At 46.8% G+C, this 15,200-nt stretch overlaps 1 protein-coding gene across 1 annotated transcript in view; it reads left to right on the forward strand.

Annotated features, from left to right (window-relative positions):
• The first annotated feature begins 254 nt into the window (after positions 1-254).
• Positions 255-15,200, forward strand: part of LOC146799813 (NACHT, LRR and PYD domains-containing protein 3-like) — a 919,540-nt gene continuing 904,594 nt past the window's right edge. The window contains exon 1 of the mRNA XM_085620694.1: positions 255-599. The gene's annotated coding sequence lies outside the window, so the exon portion shown is untranslated. The remainder of the gene's footprint in view (positions 600-15,200) is intronic.

Consider the following 15,200-nt stretch of genomic DNA (forward strand, 5'->3'; position numbering starts at 1 on the left):
CATGATGCACTCTGACAGAAAGTTTATGCCTCAACATTTTCAAAAGTCACCAGCCGCCACTGCGGCCCCCCCAAGCAAGACACCGGACACGACAAGAGAAGGGGGACAGGGAGGGAGCTGGCAGCTCAGTCATAAATCTAAGTTTAGGGATTCCGTGGGGGCATTGAATGGTGGGCGCCTGGCACAGGGTCCAGGAGTGGGGGGGGGGAGGGGGGCTCTGCTATGATATTTCAGGAATTCAGTAAAACGTCCGCACAAACAGCGCGGCCTTGTCGAGAGTCGATGGAGCCGAGCAGGATGGGCGGGACCGCCAGCCCCGCGATTTTGCCCTTCCGGACGCCCGCAGACCCTGGCCGACTCCGCGCTGCTGACTGCTTTCCACACGGCGGCGCCTCCTGAGGGGTGAAGCTAGCGTCACGCGCAGCGCGGCACGAGCGAGGTGTATCTCGAGCTGAGGTGACGGCACGAGCGACCTCGGCTGCAGCCTGAGGAGGTGAAGCGAGCGTCACGCGCGCTCCGGAACGAGCGAGGTGTGTCTCGCGCTGAGAGGTGAACGGAGCGTCACGCGCAGCACGTGCCAGCTGCGTCTGTCCTGAGAGGTGAGGCAACGCGCGCGACAATAAGCCAGGTTTTGCTGCGCGAGCCAGGTTTTGCTGCGCGAGCCCCGCGGCCCGGCGCACGTAGGGAGTCGGCGCTAACGGTCGTCGCAGGACTGGAGAGGCGCTCCTGAGAGGAGCCCTCGTGGGCAGGGAGAGTTTGGCGCTGTATGGGACGTGCAGGACAGCCTCTGCCCTTCATCCTCCCGTGATCGGTAACGTGAGCACATGGCTGGCTCTAGGGCGGTGTATGCGACGTGCAGGGCAGTCTCTGCCCTTCGTCCTCCCATGGTCGGTAACGTGAGCAGCACCGACTGGAGCTGTGACCTCGGATGGTATGACAGGCGTCTGGGCTGACGAGTGGTGTCGGAGCAGTATACAAGCAGAGACCTGAGGTGGAGGGTTTCAGCATGAAATGGGACATTCAGATATATGATTAAAACGCCAGTGAGTTGTGCACTATAGCGCTTAGAAGATGATTTAACCGGAGTGAAGTATAAAGTGCAGATAATGGCGCGGACGGGTCCGGCAGTGGCCGAGTGTGGAAATGTTTGTAAACAGAGGGGGCAGTGACATGGTGGCCTGTGACCATCAGGTACCCCCAACGGAGCCTATGAATGATACAATAAACTGAATGCCAAGGCCCGCCAGAAGATGGTCTGGGCGTCTGTGAGACAGTTGTTTGTTTACAGCTGCTTTACCCTCTGAAGCCATCCTTTCCAGGTCACCTGGAGGCTCTGCACCAGTGACATGATCTCAGGTCTTTGAATTCACTGCCTCCATCTCTCTGTGCATTCGGCATCACCCTGCCTGCTCCCGAGAGTGAATGGCTGTGAAAGACTCCTTCTCACAGCCTTTCATTCACATTTTCTGTGCTGGACATTAACCACGAGTCTTGTAAATTGATGACACAGTTGCCCTAGAAAGCAAACACATCCATTATCTACTTGATCTTTGAGCCAAGAGCCTCCCTTTCTCGGCTGCTGCTCACACTGCCTGTGCCTGCAAGATCTTCACACTGCCTGTGCCTGCAGGATCTTGACACAGCCTGTGCCTAAAGTATCTTCACACTGCCTGTGCCTGCAGGATCTTCACACTGCCTGTGCAGGCAGGATCTTCACACTGCCTGTGCAGGCAGGATCTTCACACTGCTTGTGTCTGCAGGATCTTCACTCTGCCTGTCCCTGCAGGATCTTCACAATGCATGTGCCTGCAGGTTCTTCACACTGCCTGTGCCTGCAGGTTCCTCACACTGCCTGTGCCTGCAGGATCTTCACACTGCCTATGCCTGCAGGATCTTCACACTGCCTGTCCCTGCAGCATCTTCACACTGCCTGTTATGTTACACTTTAGTAGCAGGGGTGAACTATCCCAGCATGGGTCAGTCCTAGTTTACCGGCTATTATCAGATGAGACTCAGATGTAATACATGAGATTGGTGAAGGACAGAGCTGGATAACTAAATAGTCTTGCTTATTATGTTTCCAAAGTGGATAAATGAACCCAGAAAAAGAGATTTACAAATATATGAGATTGGTGAAGGACAGAGCTGGATAACTAAATAGACTTGCTTATTATGTTTCCAAAGTGGATGAATGAACCCAGAAAAAGAGATTTTTTTATTCTTCTAATAGTCCATAGTAAATCTTGCAAACCAAGCAGCCAGTACATGTTTCGTCCCCTCTCGGCGCGGATGCCTGGGGCTTTCTCAAGGCTGACCATATAAAGTAGTACAAAAGGGGGTGGTGATGGACGGAGCAGTAGAACCAATCAAACACTCACACCCAGTCAACAGATCTGGGTTTGATCCATCACCGTTCTTTAGCCCACTCTGCCACCCCAATTCAGACATGGCCATATGCAAATCAGTCTGACCCTGTGCCTCATGGGAACAGTCCAGCCCGAACTGCCAAGCCATGCCTTCCCTGGACCGGAAACAAGCATCCTAGGATCGGTTTCTGGTATTTCAGCCGTCTTCAGCCAGGCTTGCTTGAATCCAGTGGCAAAGTGAGCAAGGGACTCACGTCTGAGCATACCCTGCCAACTTATGGTGAACAAAGCGGTACAAAAGGGGGTGGTGATGGACGGAGCATCAGAACCAATAAAACACTCACACCCAGTCAACAGATCTGGGTTTGATCCATCACCGTTCTTTAGCCCACTTTGCCACCCTTGTTCAGACATGGCCATATGCAAATCAGTCTGACCCTGTGCCTCATGGGAACAGTCCAGCGCCGAACTGCCAAGCCATGCCTTCCCTGGACCGGAAACAAGCTTCCTAGGACCGGTGGTAGAGTTAGTATCATATTCAAAGAAGGAACATATGATGAAATAATATATAAACAATTTATAGCATCCGTGAAAAAGGTCCATAATGTCTATTATGAATAAAGAAGTCATTAGTTATCAGAGGAAAATTAAGGTGATTAAGTAGATACATATCCATAAGTGCAATGAAAGTACAAGTTGCACATAACCATCCCCAGAACCATCGGGGCTTCAAATGATTTCAGAAAAAGCACAGCACCAAATAGTAGAGATACAAGTAAAATATAAAGCAAATAATTTCTAAAGTTGGTTCATAGATCCTGGTCTTATAGATTGTTTTACTGTGCTATGTGTAAAAAAAAAGTGAGGGTCAATTATGTCTAAAGCCTTATTGTGGATATGTGAAAAAAAACTTCTACAGAAGTCCCTGTGGCACATACATTGTAGACCTTTGGGTATGCTGTGCATTCAGTTAAAGCAGTGACCCTGTTTGGTAAAAATATATTTCTAGATTCGCGACTTTTGGTCTGAGGACTGAACTTAATGCCTGGACCTGGTACGATGTGCCATGATGTCAGAATCTGCTGTGTTAACCCTGGACTAACTAAATCCATTCTGTGCCAGGACCAGAGACTTTTCATTGCAAGTAGTCACTAGTATTACCATGAGGAGATGAAGACACAAATCTGGGAAAGTTTGTTGGATTGGTACGTGTCAACACCCTGACAGTCAAAATAGGTTAGGAGTTGTTATTCTACCTAAATGGCCAGTACTATTCATAACTGGGTGTGTAGCCCCGTAGTTACCGGGAAACTACTTATTGAAGGCAGAGCAGCGGGTTTGTTGTTTCATCTAGTCAGCAAGACCTTCGACTGTCCGCAAGGATTCTTAATCTGGTACAAGATAAAGACAGCTCAGTCAGGTGAAAGGCAAAGGAAGCTCCAAAAGTACATGATGGCAATCTGTAATCATAGGCAATACCTCTAAGTCAGTTGAAGTGGAGTCACTCATGTATCACAGGGTTGCTCAGGGCAAAATATCACTGCGGTCCTCCATGAAACTCTGCCAGCGATGCACCATTGAAATGGCCATTGAAATGCCTGTATCACTTCCGGTCAATGGTCAAGGTCAATGGCTGGAAGTGATTCTAAGGTCTTGGTTTCTCTATCTTACAGTGGAGGAACTATGGATAGTATGTCTTGAAGCAAAGCAAGCTGGGAATGGCTTGTTGTCTACTGCACAGGTGTCGCCATCTTAGAGTGGAAGAACTAAAGATATTTGGACTGGAAGCAAAACAAGCATGGATGGCTTGATGTATAGTAGTCTGTACCCGATGGGACCATACTTGGACAGCAAGTAAATATGGGCTGTAAAGATGACATTCCTTCAAAGTGAAGTCCAAAGGTCATATGGTGTTAGGCGGTATCTGAGGATACCACTAGGTACACAATAGGGGCCAAGTTTGCAGTCCAGGGGCATCCTAGACAGACCTCCTGAGGCGGAAGCCGGGAGCGCGACCTGCTGATATTTTAATTTGTTATCAGAATCACTTGTTTTTAAACCACTTACCCTCTCCCCCTCCTTCACCACTTCAGGGCACTAGCCTGCTCTTGGACACGCCGCGCAGCCGATATTAACGCTGCCGCGGTAAAACACCTAATCGAATCTTGCCGCCACTCCCCCGCCTCCTCGCCAGCCACGCCTCCCCCGAACGCTGGCTACAGCCTTATAAAAAAATATGCTTCCCCCGGAAGTGCAGCGGACGCGACGAATGCGCGCCGATGGCGCGCCTAAGGCAAGCACGTCTGCGCCCGTCCGCGCCAAGGTAGTGCCATGGGCCACTTACGCTGCCGGTTTAGACCCTTTACATCAGGATCAGCTCCCTTCCGGGCCACCCTACTCTAGAGAGGAGCTCATCCAAATAGGTAAGCAACATGCAGATAAAGGAATACTTTCTCTAGTACCTACATCACATCCCCGGGCCGACGTACTATGTGAAGACGTTTTGAATTGCGGGCTATTAAATGTTAGGTCCCTGCCTAAACATTGCACTGAGACCCAACTTCTGATTGACACTCGCGAACTAGACATTCTGTTCATGACAGAAACTTGGACGCGTCCAGACTGCTTGGTCGACCCTGATTTGCTTGCCCACCCGGGTTTAAATTTCGACACTCCCCTAGGCCTACTGGTAGAGGCGGGGGTGTGGGAGTTATTTTCAGAGCCTCTTGCAGCATTAAGGTCCTTACTCTTGACCTTACTTTGGGCACCGAGATGTTAGAGCTTTCAATCCAGACCCACTCTGGGACTATTGTCACAGGGATAGTTTGCTATCGCCCACCAGGGGCGTTTAGCCTTCAGCAGCAACAAGCGCTAATCACCACCCTGACTAACATCGCTCTATCGCACCAGAAGATATTTATACTTGGTGATTTCAATCTCTGGCATAACGGCACCCTTGACTCAGCTCTCAGGAACCTACTTCTTACCTGTGATAGTTTTGGTCTCTCTCAATTGGCCTCCAAGGCCACCCACAAAGCAGGTCATCTACTTGATCTGGTCTTCGCGGCACCAGATCTGGTGGTAATGGGGGAAACCCTTCCGATGGACTGGACTGATCACTCTTTGGTTAAATTCTTTCTTCCCAAGAAGACTGGTCCTTATAAGGCCCCTGTGCTGACCAAAGAAATTAAATGCAGAGATTGAAGAGCTCTCTCACGCTTACACCCTTCTGGTGAAGTGTTCCATTTGCAACAGCTCTTTGATGTGAACAAAAGTACAGGCGATAATTATAACTCTCTTATCACCAGTATCTCAACGGTTGTCGACATCCATGCCCCTCTTAAAAGTCGGACTTGCAGAGGTAAAGACTCTGCCCCATGGTTTAACGACGATCTAAAACTGTTAAAACTTGAATGTAAACAAGCAGAGAGAAGGTGGAGACGCGACTATAAGGAAACGCCCAAAGAAACGTGGAAAACTAAGGTCCATGCTTATAAAACTCTCATTAAAATATCCAAAGCCGATCACTACTCCTCTCTGATCTGTAACACTACCAACAATTCTAGGAGCATTTTTAATATCCTAAACAGCGTCACTAACCCGGAATCCTGCAAAAATTCGATCGTCCCATCCCAAGACCTCTGTGACAATCTGGCCACTTTCTTCAAGGAGAAAATAGAACTTATCCTTAAAGACCTGGACACCCCTCCTGATATTGAAGCTCCCCTAGTCCTGAATCCTGTCACTCCGGAAGATCGATCACCTGACTCAGCTAGGACTCCAGAAGAATCACTTCTCAGGTTTCCACCGCTTACATACGATATTTTTACTAAGACTGCAAGAGGGATTGTTTCCGGGTCTCTTTTGGACCCGGTGCCTCCCAAAATTTGGAAGGAATTTGAAGATGAACTTTTCCCCCCTCTCCACCTAATCTGTAAGCAATCTTTGATGACTGGCACTGTCCCTGCCCACTGGAAACGAGCATTAGTCTCCCCCTTGCTAAAAAAAACCTTCCCTAGATCCTGACTGCTCTAAAAATTACAGGCCCATCTCACTGCTGCCGTTCCCTGCCAAGATAGTGGAGCGGGTGGTCAGTAACACTCTCTCCAACCACCTGGAACATCATCTACTACTTGACGGGGACCAATTTGGTTTCTGGCCTGCCCATGGTACTGAAACAGCCCTCATCACCGCTATGGACGAACTTCATAGGCGGGTAGACAGAAGACAGGCATCGTTCTTGATACTGCTCGATATGTCTGCCGCCTTTGACACAGTGAATCATAAGATCTTATTGAGGCGGCTGTTGGAGGCAGGAGTGAGTGCAATGGTTTCACTCTTTTTTGCAGGACAGGCAGCAGGCAGTATCTCTGCCACCTTTCCAATCAGCCTTTTCCCCGGTAACGCACGGAGTCCCCCAGGGCTCTGCTATCAGCCCAATACTTTTTAATGTATACCTCAGGCCGTTAATTCTACTTATCAAAAGTTTCGGCATTAAAACCGTCAATTACGCCGACGACACACAGATGATCCTCTCCTTGGAAGGAGAGGACTCTATCTCTGTGGAGGTCCTACATAATTGTCTACGGGACACATCAAGGTGGCTGAAGGATAACTCACTTCAGTTCAATGCAGGGAAAACTGAGGTGCTCTTTAGCGCTGGTTCGAGGATCCCCCGACCGTTCCCTAACAACTTCTGGCCCCCGGAAACAGGGTCCAATGTACAGCCTGCGGACTCTGTCCGCAACCTAGGGGTCATGCTTAACCACAGGCTTAGCATGGAGACCCATGTTCAAAAAACATCGGCCTGCTGCTTTGCCATCCTCCGCTCTCTTAGAAAAGTCTTGCCCCTCCTACCCACCCAGGCCCGCGCCCAAGTGGTTAGATGTACCATCCTGAGCAGGCTGGACTATTGCAATGCCCTCCTGCTCGGGTCCCCTGAGTTTCTGCTGGATAGGCTCCAAAGGGTCCAATCTGCGGCTGCAAAATTGGCCTTGGGGCTGCCGAGAAGATCTCATGGACCATCTGCCTTGGCAAAATTGCACTGGCTCCCTCTTAGACAGAGAATCCAGTTTAAGGCCCTCTGTATTGTTTTCAAGGCCCTCCATGGTACCGGTCCAGCCCATCTTCAATCTAAGTTTGCGTGGTATGTTCCTACCAGACATCTTCGCTCCTCTGATGCCAAACTGGTAGTCATCCCCAAATTTAGGGAGGTCAGAGCCGGTGGTAGATCCTTCGAGGTGGCTGCCGCCAGACTTTGGAACACCCTCCCCATCGAGATTAGGCACATCAATGTATGTAGGTGTACTTGTAAAGCGCACTGCGACTCCATGGAGTATCCTGGCGCTGAAGACCGCTGGGGAACCCGTCCTGGTTTTCCCTGTGAGATGGTCCCTTTCTGGGTATCTCCAAGGTGAAACCAGGCATCCCTGAACTCCTGCCGTTCAGAAAAAAGGTTAAAACTTGGCTTTTCCCTGGTTAGCCTATTCCCCTCTGGTCCACTTCTCGCTCTTCCTCTGACTCTGTCAGCGCCAGGATGCCTGCAATGGTGACAGCTGCGCTTTATAAATTCTTAAATATATATATATATAGGGGTGATGGAATGTTCGTATTCGTGCTGTGGTAAAGTATATGGCAAGCATTCTTTCGGGTGTTGGGGGATAAAAGTAAAAAATTAAGTGAAGTTCTAATTCCCCCTTAAGTCTCTATAGGTGCCAAAGGCCCTAGAGGGAGTGTTCCCAGTGGTCTGTGTCAGAAAGATTAAATCATGGACCAGTAAATGGGATAAGTTTGTGGGTCATGAAGGATCAGCAATTCATGTCGATGTAAACAGAAATTCAGCAAAATATCAGGAGACCGCGAAGAAGTCTATGTATATCAGATTATGGAAAGATCTTGTTGTGATCAAAGAGAACCCACTAGGTGTAAAAAGATCATCTCTTTGTTGTTACCTTCTGGAGGAAGAAATTATTAGTAACCCATAGAGTAATTAGACAGACAATGATACATGATACAGACACTTCCAGATTTATCCTCATGTCACTATTGATGAATTTCCGCATCCTTATTCAAACCATTTTCACAGTGTGGTAACTAAGGATCAGTTTACTTTCTCTTTTACGGACTTTAAGCTCACGGTTCCCACCCCTTGGGTGTTTGATTATTTCTATTCCTGCAAAAGAAAAGGATTTATTGTGGGGAAGTAGATTATGAAAATGATCAGTCAATGGGTATTCAGTCATGAATTTGTTAATGTTCCGGTAATATTCTTGAATTCTGGTTCGAAGTGGTCTGGCAGTACTGCCAATATACGGTTGGTTGCATGGGCAGAAAATCATGTAGATGGTAAATTTGCTGTTACAATCTCTCCAGTTTGTGAGTTTAACCTGTTGCCCGGTCTGTAAGGTGAGGTTTTGTGTTTTACAGACCTGCACTATCACTTAAGAATAGTGCAGAATGCCAGAACGACAATTACGTATGTCACCCAGGGTTTAAATGAATGTGCATGGTTTCTAAATTTAGATAGCATTTTCTGCAACATTGAGTACTGGTGATATGACTAAAAGGAGTGAACGCAGGTGGCCTAAAACGCTGCGGTGTTACTTAAAAGACTTCACACCGTGCTGAACCTCTTCCTTGTAATTAGAAGTATTAATCATTGATACATTTTAGACCAGCAATGAAAACTTTTCTACTTAGGGAAGTATGATATAATTGGACTTATGTTCAAATAAAACTTGATTTGAAGAGCGTGGCTACTCACCCGTGAGGGTATCTAGGTGATAACACTGCTGCCAGGAAGGATTCAGTTGAACATCCTGGTCTTGAGTCCTTTCCTGAATTCCAGCGGAGATGATGAGGTCCGGAGTTGAAGTGGGAGGTCGTTCTAGAATTTTGCTGCAAGGAGCATCCTCCACTGTTGCTGCGGTAGATGCTGAGAGTGTGGGCGAGGCAGAGGGGGGGATGTATGATGCTACATCACAAACGTTTGCATTGCATACCTTTACATCGCCGTCTTTACATTGCATGCTCATTTACAGCGCAAGCTTTCACAACAGAAAGCATTACTTCGCTTTCCCATTTAAATGCATGCAAAAGACATTTACATCGCACACAAACACCCCGCATGCTTTAACATCGCGATTTTGTTCCCGAAATAAGCCCCCAAAGTAATACACTACCCTACATAACACACACTTCACAACACTACCATACAGTACAAAACAATCCACTACCCTAAAGCCGAACACTACCCCCAGCACAACCCTACCCCTATGGACGTCCCCCTAAACCCGAACTCCTAAATCCTTAATTACTACCTTACACTGATCCGACCCTAAACCCTAAAACAGTATACTACACTTCCCTAAGCCCTAATACACTACCCTACAGTAAGACCCCCTGACACTATCCTAAGCTCTAAACCCTAATGCCTAGTACAGTACCCTACAGCAAGACCCCCTGACACTACCCTAAAGCCTAACACACTGCACTACACTATGACCAACAGACACTGTCCTAAACCCTAAACACCACTCCAAGCACAATCCCCAGACACTGCCCTTAAACCCTAAACACCACACTCTAAGCAGAATCCCCCTTACCTCTGTCTCCTCGCGTCGTCCCCCGCCTCTTTCCCGGGACTCGTCCGTCCCGCCCGGCGTCCATTACACCACATGTGATTTAAAACCGTCTGCGTTTTAAATGCGCATGCGATGTAATGGTATGCGTCGTAACATCGCTTGCGTTGTAATGGATGTTCGCCGGCAGAGGGAGGCTAAGCGCAGGTGCCTGGAGGGAAGGTGGAAGTTCAGGCGGTGGTTCATGTATGCTGGTCCTTGGTTGTGTAGGGCTTTGAAGGTGTGGATCAACATTTTGAACTGACATCTCTTCTAAATGGGGAGCCAGTGTAGCTTCTTGAGGTGGGGGTGTAATGTGTGTCCACTTTGGGAGGTCTAGGTTGAATCTAGTGGCTGGGTTGTTGAGGGCGTCTGCCCATTGGCTCTGAAACTTTGTTCCAGCTGCGGTGTGAAGTGCTGGGTGGCTTGGTGCCGGTGCTGAGGGATCCCGAGATGGTAAAGTGTACGGTGGCGTGGTCTGTCCAGGTGAGCTTGGTGGCTGTGAAGATGGGGTCATGTGTGTGTCCTGCGATGTGTGTGGGGTTGGTGAACAGTTGGGTGAGGCCAATGTTGTTCATGCTTTCGAGGGGACTGGCAGTGTTGGTATCATTAGGGTTGTCAAGGTGAAAATTGAGGTTGCCAAGGAAGGTGTAGTGTTTGGAATCGATGGTGAGCGGTGCGATGAATTGGGGAATGGCATCGTATATACTGGGACGAGGTCCTAGAGGTCTGTAGGCGAGGTTGCCTCTGATGGTGGTTTTGCTGTTGGTGCGGAGTTGGAAGTTGAGGTGTTCCATGATCGGGGTGATGCAGTCTGCAGTTGTGGTGTAGTGGATGGTTTCCCTGTGGATGATGCTGATTTCACCTCCGTGATCGTTGATGCAGTCTCGGCGTGCCATCTTATAGCTGTCGGCCGTTGCTGAGGAGATGTTGGGCATGTAAGCAGGGTTGAGCCAGGTGTCAGTGAGGAAGATGACGTCGGGTTGTTGAGAGTACATGCACCCTTTCTCTTATTATCACTACTTGAAATATGTCTGCCACAGGCAGCGTGTTGTATCCCTTTCTTCACAGGTTAAAAGACTCCGTATTCAGAAGTAAGTGGGTTTATTCAGCATGTACAAAGTTAGCTTCTTGCCATGAGAGAAAATCTGGTCAATCTGCCAGTGCTGGAATCCTGGTCATCCAAGATTCTTATTCCAACCCCAGATTCCACAGGGCTTTATTCAAAGAGATTTAACTTCTATCCTAAACATTAGAATATCTCTGCCTATCTGCTAGGCACTGAAAAAGACATTAAAATGTTGAATCAATGGGGTAGGCACACAAAAGGACAGACCCCTTCCACACCTTGTGGAGCCCCCCAGGCACCGTTGCCACTCCAGCGCTCCTCTACCGTATTGCTGTTCCTGCCTCAGAAGTGCAGTGTTCGAGTGAAAGCATCTTGGCTCCCCATTGCCATTCCAAATTACTCTCTGAATCCACTGGATAAGTTGGGCTGGGTTCGCAGACAGTCACATGTGAGTCTGCCATTTTGTTTTGGGAACCCATTTTGTTTTGGGAACCATTCACCATCAAAAACCTCAAATCTCTCGACATATCCTGCAAGTTTTTTTCGTCTCATATCACTCTAGCTTCCCAGAGTGCCTTCACAGAGGGTGTCTTCTCAAACAGTGCAGCTTGTTTGGGCCTGTTAGGGCTGCATTGGTACCAGGGGAAAATTCTTTCCCAAGGATCCTAGTTTAAAAGTAATATCTAGCTTCTTGTAGGAGATTCTCTTTAGTATGAGAGATATAATGAACATCGGTTTTTGTATGAAGTACTAACCATAATCCTTTGAGATGAAGCTAAGCGAGAAGAGTATACGTTAAACTAGCCGAGCACATTTAATCACTTCTCTCCACATGAAAGTCCAATGCAGGGACTGCTTAGAGGTATCATTCAAAACAAAAAACATAAAGTTATCGAGTGATACACTTATACGAAAAAAATATGTAGACACACAGTATCTTTTGATATCATATGCCCAAAGGTCTCATTGGAATTTTACAACATTAAGTGTTTAATCAAAATCAATGTTCTTATGTACTCAAATATTACATTCTACCCTTGGAGCGGTACACCTGTGATATTAATTTCCAATATTCCTATGAAGAGGGCTTTGCAGGTGTTGGGTTTTGGAGAAAGGAGTTCATAAAAAATGAGTCCGTTTTGTCAGTTACTTTAAATGCTTTTAGTTGACAGTGACTTTGGTTTATAGTGAATGAAATCATATTTGATTCAAGAAATACCCTCAAGAGAAAGCGATTGCCTACAGTGAACTGTTTACCCTGAGTAAAAATTCATTTTTATGGGCTAAGGTCTTTCTTTCAAGTATCCATACCAATTCCAAGAAGTAGCTGTATTAGATGTGTGTTGAAGTTTTTCAGTTCCCTGTTTTTTCAGCAAAACGCACATGAAATCAAGAGCACAAACCTAACACACCTAATGCACAAGGGAAAAAAACCCAAAAAATTCTACTAACTACTAATCTTGGGTTCCGGAGTAGCCTGCTGCTTGCCAAAAAACGCTTAAATACTTCTTCAGGGGTCATAAACACCAAATAAAATACATTTACAATTACAATGACAGAGGTAATAGTGTTATATGAGCCTCCTCCGTGAACTCATACCTCGGGTACAGAGGTTGAACTCAGTTGTTTCTTTCATAAAACGTATTACCTCCTCATCTTCTACCTTGTCCCATTAGTTACATAGTGAGGTTTTACCTCATGCATCCCCTTCAGGCGCAATCTCCCAAAATGTTTTCTCATTTTATTAAGCTGAATCCAAATCCCTCCTATAAAATTCTCCCCTCCATACAGTGCTTTTTACTTTGTGTGTTGCATGTTGTAATCTCCAGGAATTAAGGGGTTGCAAGCCGTCCCTTACTTTCTTTTTATTTATTAATTTACTTCTTGCCAATCCGGAGCTTGGGTCATGGTGGGGGCTTTCTAAACAGTGGAGCATCTGTGACCTGTCTGCTCTGGTAAAAATCCAGAACAAATTTTAAAGAAAATTGACAGGTCTTCCCTGTTCTAGCCCCACGATACCTTTATTAATGGACCTGGGTTGCCATGCAATAGACGACTTGGCCCATTTCAAACCATTGGCTTTGTGGAGGAGGCTATGGATCACCCCCGAACTAGCGGCCTATGCTAAGGCCACTATGGATGTAAGATCCATCCTGGGTTCGGGTAACATTCCCTGGTTCAGAAACCTTAAACTTATGCTTGATTCAATGGGCTTGGGTAAATTGTGGTTGGATCCCGTGAACAATCTATTTCCCCCCCAAAAAGTCTACAAAAACATCTATTGGGCAATGGTTTACCAGAAACACGTCAGCCAGATTCCATCCACATCTTTGTCAGGACTGTTCCTGGATTTAAAATCCTTTCCTGCCCTGGAAGACTATTGGGACACAGTAACAAAGCCCAGTAATAGAAAGCTCTATCATCAGTTAAGGGTTGGCTCCCTCCCAACCAGACTGTTTGTAAAAAATTGGAAGGGCCAAGTGTCTGATTCCTGCCGTAGTTGTCCAGAACGTATAGAATCGATCGCCCACATATTCTTTGAATGCCCGTATATGCAGCCCCTAGGGCCAACTGGCTCAAACCCATTTGTCGAACCCTAAAAATAAGGGTTGGGTCTGAGGCCCTGAGGCTTCTCAAGTCGGATACAAGTGAACGTATGGTTATCGCCGTATCAAAATTTCTGGGCTGGGCGTGGCTCTTGAGGGCTAAACAGGACCCAGAGGTCGGCGCCCCAAATGATTTGCCTTGATGGTCTTGAAATTTTATCCTGGTTTTTTATCCTACCTTTGTTGTAGGTTTTAAATCTTGTATTCTTACTGTTGGTTTTTATTGTGATCTTAATATGGTATTTATTCTTTTAATGTGGTTCAAATGTATGGCAATGTCTTTTATGATGAAATTATCGAAATAAAGACTTATTGAATTGTGAGGCCGCTCTGCTGTGAAGCCAATTTTCTCCCTGCTGTGCGGGAGTCGCAAAGGTGCAAGGGGGGCTTATGCAGAAGTTTGAGCTGTTTTTTTTTCCCGTTCTCCTGCACATGCAATGGAGGCGGCATAAAGGCAAATAAAGACTCCTCCCTGGTGGCTCTGCAGGTAGAGTGCTTTTCGCTGTGCTTAGGCCCGTGATTTCAGCATTGGAGGAGGGGACATCAAATCTTTTAGCAGGTAACCCCGGCATAGTTGGTTTTAAATTCTGGGATTATTTATGGTTGTATTCAGCATGCTACTCTGCCAGATTGACTTTTCAGATAGTAATGAGCAATGGAAAGCAAGGATATCCTCTTATTTTTTGGGTGAGGTGTCTTTTCTACTTGCCTGTTTCAATTAGGGGAATTTGTGTTAATTGTTTTCTCTGTTAAAAGCCAAGTTTTATTATTCTGGTATTTTTGTGCAAATGTTTTGGGTCTGGAAAAAGTTTTTTATGACATATGTCTCTACAGGCGCTCCTGTTACACTCTAAACTTTATATGTGCCCTTTGCTGCTGGCACATCTGCCGCCCAGATCTCTGTATTGGGGTGAATGTATGACATTGTTCTGCATTCTATCCATCAATAGTTCTTTTTGCATTTGTCACCCCGAGTGGGACGGTATGCTCAGACGTGAGTCCCGTGCTCTCCATGCCACTGGAATCAAGTGAACCTGGCTGAAGAGCCCAGATCTCTGTACTGGGGTGAATGTATGACATTGTTCTGCATTCTGTCCATCAATAGTTCTTCGTGTTTTTGACTGCTGAGCTGTCAAAATGGGTAAACATTTGCAGAAGAAGCTGTGGGGCAAATTAATCTATAACCTGCTGGTGCAGGGCTCACCACTTCGCCACTGGTTCTTTATCAAATAAGGAGGATACGACACTGGAGCAAAATCAATACCATGGGTAGTTTATTCATTCATGAATGGGTCTCCATCCGACCTGTACCATCAAGATACCGAGGACAGAGCACCCTGAACTGTGGTTACATGGGTTTATATAGTGAAAGCCAAAGACAAGGAACGCCCAGAGGTAAATATGGCCCTGGGAAAAACACTCTGATGAGACAATTGGTAACAATCAACAGCCTTGGTGTCTTGTGGAACTGTCGCATCTGGAGGCTGCATAACAAGATAGGTTTATCTGAACAAACTTTATCTAAGGCTTTACCATTGTT

The sequence above is a fragment of the Triturus cristatus genome, chromosome 8 (assembly GCF_964204655.1).
Source record: "Triturus cristatus chromosome 8, aTriCri1.1, whole genome shotgun sequence".
Classification (NCBI taxonomy): Eukaryota; Metazoa; Chordata; class Amphibia; order Caudata; family Salamandridae; genus Triturus; species Triturus cristatus.